This window comes from Typopeltis vanoorti, chromosome 3 (assembly GCF_054136105.1).
Source record: "Typopeltis vanoorti isolate ZY-2024b chromosome 3, IOZ_Tvanoo_1.0, whole genome shotgun sequence".
NCBI classification, from domain to species: Eukaryota; Metazoa; Arthropoda; class Arachnida; order Uropygi; family Thelyphonidae; genus Typopeltis; species Typopeltis vanoorti.
The window spans coordinates 16,887,235-16,898,654 of record NC_143551.1 but is presented as its reverse complement, the minus strand read 5'-3'; the positions used below and the strand labels follow the sequence as shown (position 1 = coordinate 16,898,654).

Genomic DNA, 11,420 nt, shown 5'->3' with positions numbered 1-11,420 from the left:
CACACACACACACACACACACACACACACACACACACACACACACACACACACACACACACACACACACACACACACACACACACACACACACACACACACACAATTACACTTCGATCTTATCCAAAAGACCGAGACACATTATTATTATTATTATTATTATTATTATTATTATTATTATTATTATTATTGTTATTAACAGAGACCTCCAGGGAGTCAGAGACTCGTCGAGGGGGGCCACATACTACATACACCAACTATCATATTATTCTTGAATTCGTTCACACTGCTTGTACTCACAACATCTAATGGCAATCCATTCCAATCCCACACCACCCTCTTAGAGAAAAATCTAGTCCTCACCCCTTTCTTAGCGGCCTTCATTCTCAGCTTCCAAAGATGCCCTCTCGTCCTTTCCCCATCCTCCATAAATTGAAAAATTCCATCAGCTGAAATCATGTATGACCCTTTCAGAAGTTTGTAACTCTCAATCATATCTCTCCTCTTTCTCCTGTTTGCTAATGTGTGCAGTCTACAAATTCTCAATCTGTCTTCATAATCAGTATAATCAATATCCCAATGGGAATGGGGTAGTACAATACAGGGCAACTCACAGTAAAGGTGGAGAAAGCCCCAATTACATCGTCATCTTTCAAAAATCAGTTTAATATCTTCCGGCAGTTATCAGAACAGATACTACATTTTGATATTAGCCAAAAGGCTGGGCTGAGAAGCTAAAAAGTGTAACATCTGTTCTTATTAGTTTATTATCTGATACGGGCCCTAGCGGCCGAGTATTCGACTGATTTTTGGAAGGCGAAGAAGTCTTTCGAACTTGATCTACATTTGCACCGAGTTGCCCTATTGTTATACTACCTCTTGGGTCACTTCACTTCTTGGGGAGAAATGCTTTAATATATATCAGGAGGGCTACCCCCCCCCGGCGCCCAATCCCCCGAGTTCCGGACTGGTAGACCGGTTCTCCTTGAATTCTGATGACTCGAATTTTGAAGACTCAATACTCAGGGTTGCCCCTGAGTTTCAAAATTTCAAAAAACGTCACATAAAAAGACTTATCATTATATATATATACAGCACCATCGACAGGGTGTAGCAAAGAGGCACGGCTTAATAAGGGCGCTCATTCAGCCATATTGCGGTAGGCCTCGTCGCTACGCTAAGAATTCCTGTTAGCGTAGCAAGTGCGGAAAGAAGTTTTTCCAAGCTTAAACTGAACAAAAATTATTTGCGAACAGCAATGACCCAAGAAAGATTGGTTGGTCTAGCAACTATATCGACAGAGGTGGATAATTTAAATTTAGAAGAGCTTATAAACAGTTTTATTGTGCGATATCCCCGTAGAGCAGGGGTCTTAACCTTTCAGACAGTGCGGCAGCATTAAACATTTCAATGAAGTCCGCGGGCCACTAAGCTAAACTGCGGTATTTAGAATTGTAAGGTGCTTTCCGGATTCACAAGGAACGCTGTGCATTTGATACTTTACATAAAATCCTATAAAAATAAACAAATTCAGCTTTAAGAGCGTAGGTAGGAGTCGGGTTCATGATAAGTAAATACAATCAATACTTGAAAAAAAGATAATTTCATCATCATCATCATCATTAAGGATTTAGGCCTAGCATGGCCTGTTCCGGCCTTAGAAGTCATCGTTGAATCGTTTAAGAGGACGTCCTGGTTTTCTTTTTCCTAATGGCTTGTACTTTAAGGCTTGTTTTGGTAATCTGTTTTCATTCGTTGAACGTATTCCATCCATTTATGTTTATATTTTTAATTCTTTCTATTACTGGTTCTTGGTTTAATTCTTTCATAATATCTTCGTTTCTTTTGTGATCAAATAGGGTATACTTTGCAGTTTTTCTCATAAACTTCATTTCTGCTATTGTTAATCTTTGTTTGTCTTTTTGTTTTATTGTCCAAATTTCACTTCCATACAATAGGACTGATATGGATAATGTATCGTATACTTTTAGTCTGGTTTGTTTTTGAACTAGGTTTGGTTTAAATATAGAATTAATTACACCTGTTATTTTTAAATATTTCGCAATTTTTACGTTTATATCTTTTTCATTTTCATATGTGATCATACATCCTAGGTAGTTAAATGAATTCACCTGTTCTAAGATCTTGTTATCTATTACTATTTTAGTTCTTGTTGGATCTTGTCGTTTAAAGGCCGTAGTTTTTGATTTTTCCGTTGATATTATCATACCATAATCTTTGGATGTCTCATTTAGATTTAAAATTGCTTTCTGTAAGTTATCTTCAGAATTTGTAATTATTATTTGTTCGTCTGCAAAAAGTGGAGAGTGTTTAAGTTAACTGTAGGTGAAAGTTTAATTCCTTGATGTAAATTTTACTCCATTTTATTATTATTTCATTTAAGTAGATATTAAAAAGAGTTGCTGAGAGGGGACATTCCTGTCGGACACATTGGTTTATCTCTCTTTTATATGATAGCTCGTGATTTAATCTTATTTGTATTTGATTATTTTCATATATACTTGTGACAGCTTTTAGGATATTATTTGGTATTTGTCTTTCTTTAATATGTTAAATAATATATTTCTTTTAATCAAATGCTTTTTCAAAGTCAATAAATGCAATATGTGTTTCTAAATTATATTATCTTCTTTTCTCTATTATTAATTTTAGGCAAAAAGCTGGGTCTATACATGATCGTCCTTTTCTAAATCCATTTTGTACCTCTAGAATAAAGTTTTATCTTATTAGGGTTATCTCTGTTACCTTTTTTAAAAATATGAATCACAATTGCTTTTTACAATTCTATTGGGGGGATACCAGTTGAGTAAATTTTATTTAAAAATAATAAGAGTATTTCTTTGAACCTTACAACTGCATATTTCTATAATTCTAAATCTTACTTATCTTCTTCAGTCAGTTCTTCTTCTATCAGGTAATTTTCCGTTTCTTGTTTCTTTCACGGTGATTTCTAATTCTTCTTTAGTTATTTCATTTTCATTAAATGTTTACCAATTATCTTTTTTAAAATATTTATCTGTCCACAATTCCTATAGAAATTTAGAAATTCTTCTAATTTCAATTCTGTGTTTAGTATATGTACTTAAATGTTTCCAAATCTTATATACATTGGGTCTTATTTTATATAAATCATGTTCTAAATTAGAAACAAATTTATTCCGTGATTCTGTTTTTTTCTGACTTCTCTTTTAGCTATGGCTCTTATTCTTTTATATTCTATTTCATCTTCTAATTTTTTACTGCTTAACCATTTGTGATAGGCTTCTTTTTTCTTTTTGATTATTTCTTTGATTGTATCATCCCAGATCTTCAGTTTTTTCTTTTTATTGAATTCCTAAGCTTTCATTTGCTGCTGCATTTAGTATCGTTTTTATATTAAGCCATTCTATTTCTTCATTTCGTTTTATTTTATCTAGATACTGGTTAACTCTTTGTTCACATAGCCGTTGCATATTTGTGTCATTTAATAATCTAGTTTTATAAATAACCGATTGATTTAAAATTTCTTTCTGTTCTTGTTATTTGTAGCCAATTAGGTGGTAATCTTAATTTTATTTTAACGAGGAAGTGGTCGCTGCTTATTTCATATCCTCTGTGAACTCTAACATCTAGTGAAAATGTTGATGTCTTTTCATTTAATATAAAATGATCTAATATTGATTTCCATCCTCTTGCTGCCCAAGTATATTTATGTACGTCCTTATGTTTATAGAAGGAATTCATTATTTTAAGATTATTATAAACTACAAAGTCGATCAATTTTTTACCATTCCTGTTTAGAATATGTTCTCCATATTCCTATATTATTATTAATTTTCGAATTCTTGCATTTAAGTCTCCTGCTAAAATTCGTAATCATTTTTATTTATTTTGTTATATATATTTTCCAACTGATTATAAAAATCAATATTATCCTGTTCTCTTCCTTCTTCTGGGGCATATAAACCAATTATTGTTAATTAACCTCTATCTATTTTTATTCTAGTTTCTATTATTCGTTCATTCCATAATTTATAATATTTTGACTGTTTTGATAGGGAATTATGAATCCAAATCATAACCCCTGCTTTTACTCTTTGGTCTCTGTCAACTCCACTGTATATTACATTAAAATTTTCAGTTCTCATGGTTCCTTTTAATTTCTTTTTTGTTTCACTGATTACTGCTATTTGAAAATTTCTTTTATTTAATATTTGGTCTAATTCATTTCTTTATATGCTATTCCTCTTACGTTCCAGTTTGCTATATGTATTACTCGTATGTTTTGTCTTTTCCATTTTCGTTTTACCTTATCCAATCCAGAGTCGTTTTCCTAGCTTCATTTCGATTATCTTTCTCTGTTGGCTTAAAAGTACATTAATGTTTTCCATGTTAGGCGGCTAGCCTGGCGATGGATAGTCCAGTGGCAGGACTGCTACTTTAAGGCTTCTGAACTGGCCTTCTTCCAAATTTAAACTCATAGGAGGAATAGGGTATACTGAAGGGAGGGGGGAGAGTAGATGAGAGTAGAATTATAGTAGAGGTTTAGAGAGGAGACATAGATATAGGCCAGAAAATGGAAAGATCCCATGGCCCTCGAGTACTCTAATAGCATAAGGATCATACAATACGAAGAGTTGGCTGATAAGACCTTATAGGAAAGATTAAAGTGAATGGATCTTCCTCAAAGTAGAGGAAGAAGAAGATAGATTCTAGGGGATCATGGGAGTGTCACTTCCCTTACAATCAAGATGATTGTCCCTTATGGCCCTGTTGGTTCACGAGTCCTTATTCAGTATATTCGGACCACCCCACCATATATATATATATATATATATATATATATATATACACACACACACACACACACACACACACGGTGGGCTCCCCTATCCGCCACCCAGGGGACGCGCTCTCTACGGGTTACAGGGTCCCCTGAGAGATAATTTAATGAAAAAAACATTAATTTTTTACAATGTCAATGGGAAACTTTGCAATGGTTTTCCTTGACCAGCTTGTCGATGTTGGCATCAATGTTGGAAGTCGCTATGCGCAGAATGTACTCGAGATGTTGGTCTGTAATCTGAGTTCTTGTCTTGGACTTCACATGCTTCATTCTGGAGAAAAACTGCTCACATAAACATGTGCTTCCTAACAAAGTGCACATCTTCAAAGCATGCCGGCGAAGATTAAGGGATGCGTCCTCAGAAATGTAGTCTTTGTAAAATGTAAGCAAGGGCATATTGAATAATTTTCTTTCAAAGAAGAGTTGTTTTGGAGTTCAAGCTGCTCCATTTGTACTGAGCCTGGTATTTCGGCAGCATTGACAGGCATTGAAAATAAATCTAAAGAAGACTGTTGGTTACGAAAATCACTAAATCTGTCTTCGAACTCGCTTCGCAACACGGCTTTTGTAGCGTATTCATCAAGAGATGAACAATTGGACTCAGCGAGAAGCTGAAAATGAGTGAAGTCTTTTTTTGCAAGTTGTGCCTACCAAAGTTTGAGCTTGGCCACAAAAGCTTTTATGTGATCAAACAGAGTGCGCACCAATTGATCTTTGGATTGTAGCCGTGTATTTAGGTCATTCATAAGCAACGAGATGTCGGTCACAAAGGCAAAGGTAACATGTCAACAGAAGGAGAATCCATTCCGATTATAGGGTAATCAATCCGTATTGTGGGATGAGTTGTTTATTATTACACGTCGGTAAATTAATTTCTCTTTTATGATCGTTGTAGTTTTTAAAGTGGTAACTATTTTGCTTGTATAACAGTTGGAAAATTTCACCTATAAAGCACGTGATTTCGCGTGTTGTTGATCAATTCGTTCATCACTTTATTTCTTTTTTCCCTTCAACATGCTCTCCCTTCTGTAGTCGGACTATACCATGTTCGTTTTTAATATACTTTTTATTACGAAATTTGCTGTATAAATGTAATAATTCCCTTAATTTTGGAATTTATTTCCGTGACGTTCAAAAAAGAAAAAAAAGAATCAACGTTGTTATACTTGTTGCCGAAACTATCGATTTGTGGATATAGGGTTTGAGTACAGTTTTTTATTTTATTTTATTTTATTTTACGTTACTGTTAACGGACAGAATGAAAGTAGTCTATGATTCACGGCTGCCGTTCGAAACGTGGATCGGGTACGTCTAATAAATTAATTTCGTTTTTTTTATGGTGCGTGTGTTTGGAGGCGGGAGAAATCAGGCTCTTTCCACTAAGTGTCTGGTGATGAGAGTCTAGAAGAAAAAGACCTTGCAGGCTTGACTGATCGAGTAGTTCACGTACCCGCTCAAGACTTTGGGTCCGAATACCGTTTAATGAATGTATATTTAGCAGTAGATGAATTTCATATTCCCGTTTAGACCAGAGGCCTGAATTAGCTTGAAAAAGTCCCACGTTTAATCTCTAGGATTTCCGAATTACTAGATGTAAAAAAATGATAATAAGAGTCATTTGATCTCTTCCCCACTGTACTAATGTACTATAGGTTTGAAACATTTCGTGGGAGGATTACAAGTGAAAAAATATATGTTCAGTACAGACAGATAACGTATCAACGAAGTCATTTGCATAAACATTGTTGACAGCATACAGACTTTCTTCACTTTGCCAGAAGCAGTCTAAATATGCTACAAAAGTTACGTCAAAAAATCTGTTTTATCTGACGTCACTCAAATTTCACGCAAAAATGTTTATAATACACAGAAATATTTACTTCTAAAAATGCAAAGAATATTGAATAATTTTATTCAAAATTCTTTAATAATCTACCATTACCAATGATAAGGAGTCTCCGTTGCTCTGAAGTTTCAAAGAAGCCCTTTGGTTTGGGAAGACCTGAGTTCGAATCTCGTCTACCTCACCAGAGATTTTCATTCCAAAGTGAGGTAGGTCTTATATGGTGGTGGAGAATTTTTCGTCCTACAAAAACAGGCAAACTGACCCGATGAACACACATATCTACATAAATAGGATAATATTGGACAATGAAGGCAATAGGAAATCACCTTGGTCTATAATAATTGTCTAGTAAAGTAGCATTTTACTATAGTAAAGCAACAAGTAGTTACCCTATCAATCACTGGATTAAGGGGAAACACACACACACACACACACACACACACATGGACATCAGTGATAAATCAAATTAGTGATAGATCAGAAATCAGCATAAGAATTCACATTAATTTGTACACTTAATCTTATTATTTTTAATGTGAATCCAACCCACGAAAGGCTGTAAACTAATTGCTCCACTAGTACCTTGAGTGAGCTAAGGGCAAAATAATCAACACCCTGCTCTAAAGACTGAACATGCCATTTTTACAAGCCACTTGAGATCTTAGAGTGATGTCTGAAACGAGCGATGGAAATCGTCTACCAAGTGTGAAGTATATAGGAGTATTTTTTCAAAATTATGTAATGTACTTTTTTGTATATATTTGTTTATAATAATGCTATATGTATATATAGTTATATATCAATAAAGAAATAAATTGAAGCCGTTAGTTCTTGAAAAATTTGTTTTCGAAGGATTAGTAATTAGCTTAATCAATTTAATTCGGAATTTAGAATAAGTAAGTTGATAAAAAATCAATAAGGTGATTTGGCCTTTAAATATTATCAAAACCTCTTTTGATTGTATGGATTAGCTTAGCTATTGAGAGCAAACAAGTATATTATGTCTGTTAACTGAGCATATTCTCTAGTTAGTCTGCATATTATGGTAATAACAAACCTTGATCCTCCTCTGTATGAGAGCCTCACCACCTCCTGTTCACGTTTGGGTAAACATCCGTGTAACTCCTGCGGATTTAATGCGTATGAAAAGAAATGTATCAAGGCTGAAAGAACTTTTGACAATAGATTTCGTAAAGCTTGGAAAATAGCTAAGAATTTTCTTCCTTCTTAGCTGTTTATACTTGAACAGCACCATGAATTACTCCAATAAAGAGAACAAGATCTCCTTACTATTTACTTCGTATTAAATACGACTCTGCAGATCGTATAATTCACTGGATTATTCCCTCTTATAATTTGTGTAGCCAATTTGAGTCCGATTGCTTGAAACATCAAAATATCAGATTTTGCAGACTGCTATTGTGTGTGTGTATGAGTATGCGCGAGGGATAGTCCAAACTTGAATGTGTTCAGTTTAATTACATACATCATCTGCCTGGAGTTGAGCAATTTTAGGATGTATAATACTCTTAAGAAAAATAGTTAGGCTTAATTCAGAAATTTTGATCATAAATCAGCATTATCGTGATTTATTACCAAAAAGTGGGATTGTGATTCGTAGATTGTAATAATTATAAAAATAAATAAATGGCCCCATAAAAAAGGTGGGGGGGGGGAGCTCCTACCATGTCCTTGGAAAGCAGACACTTCTTGCACAATACACGGAAAATATGAGCTTATAATGTTTTGGAACTGCGCTATTAGATTACTGTAATTATTGAGGATACTTACTGACAGACAGTTTGATTTTCAGATATTTGATACCATTGTAATTGCAGTGCGACCATGTTTTAATTCTAATTTTCTATTTCTGTGCAGCATTTTCTGTGTACTGCCGAATCGGTTCATTTGAAGAAATGAACTGAAAACGAATTGGAAAAGCAAATGCTATTTCGGCTGATGCATGTGTCTTTAATTGATTTGGGGGTTTATAATGCAGTTGCCCAAGTGTTGCCCGTATGCATATTCGTCGTTGAAATATTGATAAACTTGGTGTTCGATATAGTATCCATGGTGAGGTCAAAATCACATATCTAATTTATACTCTAATCTATCTCTTCGTAGAAATAGAAGACACTTTCGAACCCTGTAAAACTTTGTATAATTTCGATATTACAGTGCTGATACATCAAAGCTCTTCTGTTATATCCGTTTACTTTGAGTGTATACGTTCTAAACAGATGAATAACAGAGTCCAATGAACAAAAACATATGTATTAGAGAGAGAGAGAGAGAGAGAGAGAGAGAGAGAGAGAGAGACTTAAATTACTCTTTTGCCATTATTTTGTGAGATCTGTATGAGTTTCGGAGGGTTTTTTATGTGACTCGCGCTCATGAAAGGATGTATGCCGGTAGTACATTAGTACTGTGAATGGGCTAAGACTTTTTTTTTATTATGTAAAAAAATCACGGAACGTGGTCTCGCACCGGGTTATTAAATTCATCAACCACCTAAAGACAATCTAAAACATCCATGCCTGTGGCAAGGTTCGAACCAGCAACCTGTTGGTTGGAAAGTGGATACACTAACCATTTGCTCAACGAGGCAGTTTTATTGTGAAACTGACTGTTGAGACAACCTGAAAATGAAACTGTAATGTTAGCCAAGGCGGCTCTCTGATTTTGATGGTGATCGTTTGCATTTCAGTACTTATTTAGCTCAATTTTTACATAAACCTGGCGATTTTCAGAAGACGTCATATATGCATTTTATTTATATATGTATTTTATAGCAGAGACATATAGGTTCTCTATTAAGGATGCAGTTGATACTGATATTTCCCATGTTCCTACCTATTTCTAATTTGTCTTGTATACAGCATGAAAGTATTATTATTATTATGAAACACTTAAATAGTCCTTATAAGGACTGGCTTAAAAGGGGGAAGCAAGAATGCTTTTCATCTTCCCCGTTATCTGTAGAGGACAGTGCGTCTCTACCCTTGACAACTCTTTGGACAATATCGATGTGTTTTGTATAGCACCAAGAGTAATCTCTCTCTCTCTCTTCTCTCTCTCTCTCTCTCTCTCTCTTAGGCCAATTAAATATGAATGTGCAACATTTGGATATGATGTTCTGTTTGCTTCATTACCAGTGCCTACAGGTGTTACCTTATTCTTTTTCTGAACGTCTCTCCAATAGTAATCCGATTCTAAAATTTAAAAAAAAAAAAAAAACTATGTCTATATACTGTATTAACAGCGTCGCTTTATCTTCATTGTTATTGTTGAAGACAGTGTTTAAAGTTAATTTTTCAGAAGAGACACGTGTTTATTAGGTTTCGTTTTGTTATCGAGTAAACAATATGTGCATATTTCAAGGACAAGAATGCCTTGACATTCTCGGAAGAGAATGCTTTCATCCTAATTGCAAAATAACATAGCAATAAAATCACCTTCAGACCATTTTCTAACGTGGCCGATACGAGTGATCTCTACCTAATGTATTATTTACTCAGGTAAAATTTTATTAAATACGTTACACGTGGATAATAATACTTATATTAGTAAAATTAATAATAATAATAATAAAGTATTATGACTATTATTATCATTAATCCACGTGTAACATATATTATCCACATTATTATCCACGTGTAACATATAAATACGTTACACGTGGATAATAATACTTATATTAGTAAAATTAATAATAATAATAATAATGTATTATGACTATAATTATCATTAATCTTAAATAAATCACAATTTCTCTTTAATATACTTGAAACTTGCGATGTTTTCAAACCTAATAAACATATAAATCTCTTCTGAAAAATTAACTTTAAACACTGTCTTCAACAATAACAATGAAGATAACGCGACTCTATTAATACAATAGTCTACTCTTGGTGCTATACAAAATAAAAAAAAGTGTGTTTGCCTTGCAGATCCCATTAACTGTACAAGACAAATTTATGTAAGGAACCAAAATTGACAGCATTATCAAGAAAAATAAATTATTAAATGAAGTAAAACTTTGCCACACGATCACCACTCGCTGGGCGAACGAGAATACTTCTTTAAATTAAGTGCGGGGGGACAGCATATATACGGTTTCCACATAATAAAGCAAGAATTACAAGGGAAATAAGATGGGAAGAATGAGGGTCCCCCGAAACACTTAAATTAATTACACACACATTAACATTTCTGGCTAGATGGGTGAAGCAAAATTGCTTTTCATACTCCCCTTTGTCTTGTAATGGAAGAACTTTGAATGGAGTGTTTGTGAGCTATATGCTCGCCCATTGAGGGCAGTGAAGTTAGTTGCGTTCAGCTGAACTTAAAATAGATTTTGGTCTTTTAAATTTGTAGATTTCTTCTTCATTATATTCCGAGGCTTCCTTGATTAACGGGTTTGGATGGTTACTTGTCTTGGTAAAGAACTTCTCAGCTAGATTTATGAGAAAGGAAGAGATATAAGGGATATTAACTTCTCTATGGATCTGGGTGTTTCTTATGAATCAGGGGGCATCCAGAATCATCCTCAGGCACTTATTCTGTAATCTCTGAAGTTTTAGAATGTTAGAATTTGCAGTGTGGCTCCAAGCTGGGGATGCGTAAGTGATAACCGGTCTAATTACCATCTTGTAAATTGTTAATTTTGTTTGCATGTCCAGTTTACTTTGTCTGTTGATCATAGGGTAGAGCTGTGCTAAGACGTCGG

At 34.2% G+C, this 11,420-nt stretch overlaps 2 pseudogenes; one reads left to right on the top strand and one right to left on the bottom strand.

Moving 5' to 3' along the window:
* Window positions 1-584: 584 nt before the first annotated feature.
* On the bottom strand, window positions 585-737 carry LOC150107957 (U2 spliceosomal RNA; annotated as a pseudogene).
* Window positions 717-897, top strand: LOC150107956 (U2 spliceosomal RNA; annotated as a pseudogene).
* Window positions 898-11,420: the final 10,523 nt, after the last annotated feature.